General features: G+C 52.8%; 1 long non-coding RNA gene across 1 annotated transcript; it reads left to right on the top strand.

Annotated features, from left to right (window-relative positions):
- Positions 1-2,242: 2,242 nt before the first annotated feature.
- Positions 2,243-4,907, top strand: LOC143267185 (uncharacterized). Its single transcript, XR_013042099.1, has 3 exons — positions 2,243-2,431; positions 3,774-3,880; positions 4,767-4,907. It is a non-coding gene; the product is annotated as an uncharacterized LOC143267185 (long non-coding RNA).
- Positions 4,908-5,176: the final 269 nt, after the last annotated feature.

Raw genomic sequence — 5,176 nt, 5'->3', positions numbered from 1 at the left:
CAGGGAAAGCTTAGGCTGAGCTTAATCCCATCATGGTCTCCAGCAAGGAGCTTGATGACCATGCTGACCAGACACCCCTTCTCTCAGGAGTTTGTGCGGCTGGGCACTGGTGCAAAGCAGGAGCTTCCAGAAAGGATCCCACGGATGGAGCTGGAGGCCTTCGCTGCCCACCAGGGCACTACTGTCTTGAGGGTACCTCCCACCCCAAGGACACCATAGTTATTCTGGGAGGGTGAGAAGGTTCCTTTATTGTCAGCCCCCTGCTCCCCTCAGATGCTGTTTCCTGATCCTCACACAGGCCATAATAGTTCTGCTTTATAGCCATGACTGAGCTAAAAGGTTGAGCATAGAATTTTGCCACAAGCCCCACCCCTCACCAAACCTACCCCTGCCAGCGTCAAACCCTTGCAGAAGTAAACTTAGGAAACTTAGTCTAAGGATTAACATCCCTGTGACACTATTCCACACAACTTAAGTGTCCCCCTTCCTGCTGCTGAGAAAGAATTCTTGTCCTGGTTTGTGGGGAGGGAAGACCCCAGGACACAGGAGCCTGCGGGGGGACAATGTGGCTACTTCTCTGAGTCCCTGATCCTGCAGGGGCCCCAGTCCCAGCCCCATGCCCACCTGGAACTTGGTCTTCAGAAGGAACCAGAGCCCCGGAAGGATGCCAGCAGTGCTCTGTAGGACAACTCTGCCCTGGGGGCCTCCTACCAACCTGGCCAACACCCTGCTTCCTAGGGTAGGCACAATACTCGTCTCTTCCCAGGTCTAGAGAGGGGTTATCTGTAGATATGCAGGGGTCTGTTCCACCTGGGGACAGCCAGAGAGCAAGAAGAAACCCCTGCAGTGTATCTGAGGAAGGCTATCCACTGCCCAAGCCATGCCAGGACCCAAAGCCTCGCAGACAAGGCCACTGAGGGCTTCAGGGAATAGACTGTGGTCCCAGACCACATTGTTGCCTCCTTTCAGACTCAGTAAGGCCAGTCTGAGGGCAGAGACCATGACGGGGAGATGGACAAGAGAGCAAGAAAGGTGATTAGATTAATTGAAGTGAGAAGACTTGCCCACTGTGGGTGGCACCATTCCCTAAGATCCTGGCCCGTGATACTAGATTGTGTGAAAAGGAGAAATTGAGCTAAGCGCAAGCATTCCTCACTCTCTGCTTCTTGACTGTGTATGCAATGTGGCCTGTTGCCTCAAGCTGCTGCTGCTGTATTTCTCTGCCATGATGGACTGTGACCTTGAACTATGAACCAAAATAAAGTACCCTTTGCTCTGAGAGAGAGAGAGAGAGAGAGAGAGAGAGAGAGAGAGAGAGAGAGAGAGAGAGAGAACAAGAAAGGAAGGTCCCAGTCACTGACCTGATCTGGGTCCTCAAGGGCTACTCAAAGTCAACCCTCTGCTTCAGGCTACATGTTGCTCAGGTGGTACCTTAAACTGAAGCCTTTTTATTTTCTCACATTTGTCCAGTGTCCCCTGCACTGGGGGAACTGCCCCTGCTATCCTCATGGAGAGTCTTTCTGGAAGATCTTGCCTTCCTGGGCACTTCTGTCCTTGGGGAATGGTAGACATCACTCCATGCCCTCCTGGCTCTTATGCTTCCCATGCTGCTGCAACAGAATGTCTCATCTGTCCAAGTGGTCGCTACTGTGTTCCAGGGATGAGGCCGCAGCTGTGTCCCAGAGGTTAGTGAGCATCCAGCAGCCCTGCTAATTGGCCCAAGGGTCTTCAAGCTAGGGGATGGGGCCATGGGCTATTGCTACCCACCCATTCGGCCACTCACTTCCATCAGGCCTTCTTTGAGTCTCAAGGTACCCCCGGGCTTGGCTGTGTGCTCCCATCACAGCACATGCTCCCTGCAGTTGAGCTGCTCTCATATCTTGTGCAGAAACTCATAACAGGGGTTGGAGAGATGGCTTAGAGGTTAAGAGTGCTGGCTGTTCTTCCAGAGGTCCTGAGTTCAATTCCCAGCAACCACATGGTGGCTCTCAACCACCTATATTGAGATCTGGCTCCCTCTTCTGGAATGCAGGCATACATGCAAACAGAACACTGTATACATAATAAATAAACTTTAAAAAAAAGAAGAAACTCATAACAGACCAAACCCCCCTGCTGTCCATGCCTCCCCTCCCCCACCAGGGAATCCCTTCCTCTTCCACCCCCGCCCCCAACTTTCTGGGCCTACCCTTTACCTCTGCTCCATCCACAGGCTTCTTCTGTTCTGAAGGCACTGGTCTGGATTGGCAACCCTGTCCCCCAGGCACCTATGGCTATGAACCAGGGCTGAACAGCCTGGCAGAGTGCCGGGCTTGCGATGGGGGCAGGTTTTGTCCCAGGGCCAATGCCACAGAGGCTGGAGGGCAGTGCTGGGAGGGCTTCTTCTGCACCAGAGGCTCAACACGACCCAACCCAGAGGCTGGCACTGAAGGTATCCCACACTGACTTCCTAGACCCCAATTAGGAAGTTGGGGTGTTCAGAGTCTCCTGTCTTCTGTTGGGTTGACTCAGAGAGACTGAACCTTCTGTTCTTTCCCACGGAGCTGTCTATCTGTCTTAGGAGATGCTTCTAGATTCCCATTGCATGATGGTATGAAACTCTGGCTCAGGGATGAACACGGGTCTTGCTTGTAGCCATGCCACCAACTCCCTAATCCTGGGCAGAGCTACAAAGATCTTCTATGTCATAAACTAAGGCTGGCCAAAGGAAGCTTACCCTGGGAGTTGTTGGTTAGAAGTTCTCAGCCAGACTATACCTTCAGTCACCAGGAACTCTGAATCACATGCTCAGAACAGGACAGGGCATTAAATCGGAGTGACAGTCACTGTGGTGAGCCTTCAGGTGTTTCTCATGTGTAGTCAAGGGACCACCACAGTAGTTAGAATCTCCTGGGGTCATGTCCTTTGAAATCCATGTGACATGTGTCTAGAAAACACAGTGAGACACTCAGTTTTCTGGGTATTCTGTGAAGAAAGGACAAACTCTTCTATCCCTTTAAAGCACTCTCTGCAGACAAGGAGGCTGAGGTCCAGAAAGAAAGAGCTCCATGTCCAGTGGCACACAAGCAGATACAAGGCTGGATAAATAGGCCAATTGGGGCAAATTTCTGTCACTCCAAAGGTCCACCCCCCCCCCCCCCCCCCCCGCAAGAGTCACACCAAATTTCTGACAGTAGCAGCGCTGGGGCATTCTCTCCATGCATAGCTCATCCCCCAGCTCTGAAGGCGAGGTCTGCTAGGAACCAGCTGAGAAGTAGCCAGTTCCTCAGCTCAGTCACCCACTGGCCTCTTGGCACGTGGCCCATGCAAGGGGAGGAAAGACAAGGGAGAAATTGCAGCCATGTAGCTAGAAACTGCCCTGCTCTGCCGGAAGCCCCTGGGAAATGCAGAATATGAACCTACATAGGATACCTACTCAGACCCTACAGCAGGTAAAAGAATGGACAGTTACCCAGTGAGCTCCTCCATCAGTACCGGACACTGTGAAGCCTCCAGACTCCCAGAGTTAAACCTCCCAGGAAGAGCCCTGCCCCACTCACAATGTCCCTTGCAGAGAATGCAGCCATCATTAAGAAAACTCCGCCCTCCCCGAGGTGGCCAGAAGTTTAAGTGGGGCAGGAGGCAGAAGGTGGAGCCTAGGGGAGGGGTGCTTCAGTGTACTAAGAAACAGCAGCTCAATCCCATAGGCTAGCATCCCCACCAGGAACTCAGGGGGGCTACTAGGCTGCCTTCTTATATCCTTCCCAATAGCTGAACCCACATCTTGGTTCCAGAAAATGCTGGTCCTTGTCCCCCGGGACACCACTGCCCTAGAGGTTCAGCCCTGCCTCAGCCCTGCCCACCTGGCACCTTTGGACCGTGGACTAAGCTTGGCTCAGAGGTAGGGAAACCATAACCTGGGCCAAGAGGGCAGGTGTGGGGTGGGCTCTGTTTGATCAGACCACACTGATCCCCAAACCAAAGATTACAGCTGGCACTGGAGATCTGGGTCATGTGGCAAGATGCCTTCCTTCTTTGGTTCATTATCAAAGTCACTATCCAAGGAAGTTTGTCCTGGCTCCGTTAAACACACAGCAGCCTCATTTACCTCTTTACTGAATGTTACCCTGTTTCTTGTCCACAATGTAAGGGCCACAGACCCAGGGAGCCTGGCTTGCACACTGCTGTAGTCACAGAGTGGCCACCACCATGTGTGTACCTGACCTGGCACAGCTATGAGCTGGAGACTGAAACCTTCAAGGAGATTTGGGAGGGTGGGGAGTCCTGGAGGCCATCAGAGATACAGGAGCAGCTGGGCACCCCCTGATGCTTATTGGTCAGAGTACAAAATGGCATGGACGTAAAGAAGAAGGAAGGGGGAGAGGGAGAAAGGGCAATGCTGACTGAATAGTTTGGAGGGTAAGTGAGTAAGTTCTTGGCCACCCAAGAGCTTGCTAGGTAGATAGTTGAGGTCATAGAGATGGGGTGGGCATCTGTCCTGAGACTGTACTGGCAGAGAGCTGTGAACATCTGTTGGGGGGCAGGCTGGCTGTGAGGAGCAGGAATGCAAGGAGGATGGTCTTGGATCTCTCAACAAGCATTCTTAAGACCCTTCCTGAAGAGATTCTAGTTCCCTGTCCTGGCAGAAATCGAGTCATGAGTCTCCTTCACCCTGAGGCTTCTGTGATTGGAAGAAGACACAGAAGAATGTCCATCACTCTACTGAATCTGCTGTCTTTGGATATCTTTGTTGGGTATCAGTGGATCACTTCTAACTTCTCCTGCAGGCTGCTTGCTCTCCGTGTCTGCCTGGCCATTACTGTGCCTCTGCGGGCCTGGCCCACCCTTCTGGGCCCTGCAGTGAAGGCTTCTTCTGCCTCCAGGGAGCCCTTGTCCCCAACAACTCGCTGGAGGATGGGACCAGTGGCCCATGTCCTGCAGGTACTCTCTATGGCTAATGAAAAAACCTGGGAAGGTTGGAATGAGAACTCTCCAGAGTCAAGTGTGAGTTCACCCCCTCTGCCTGTCACCCAGCAGAGGTCAAGGCCTTAGGCAACAACACCGGTGCCTGGCAACTTCAAGCCCTGAGTTATGACTAAGGTTGCTCTGATCTGTGCTGTTTACTTCCCCATGCAGGACACTTTTGCCCATCAGGCACTGTCTCACCAAAGCCATGCCCAGCTGGTACCCACAACGC

This window comes from Peromyscus maniculatus, chromosome 9 (assembly GCF_049852395.1).
Source record: "Peromyscus maniculatus bairdii isolate BWxNUB_F1_BW_parent chromosome 9, HU_Pman_BW_mat_3.1, whole genome shotgun sequence".
Taxonomy (NCBI): domain Eukaryota; kingdom Metazoa; phylum Chordata; class Mammalia; order Rodentia; family Cricetidae; genus Peromyscus; species Peromyscus maniculatus.
This window is presented reverse-complemented; position numbering and strand designations above follow the sequence as displayed.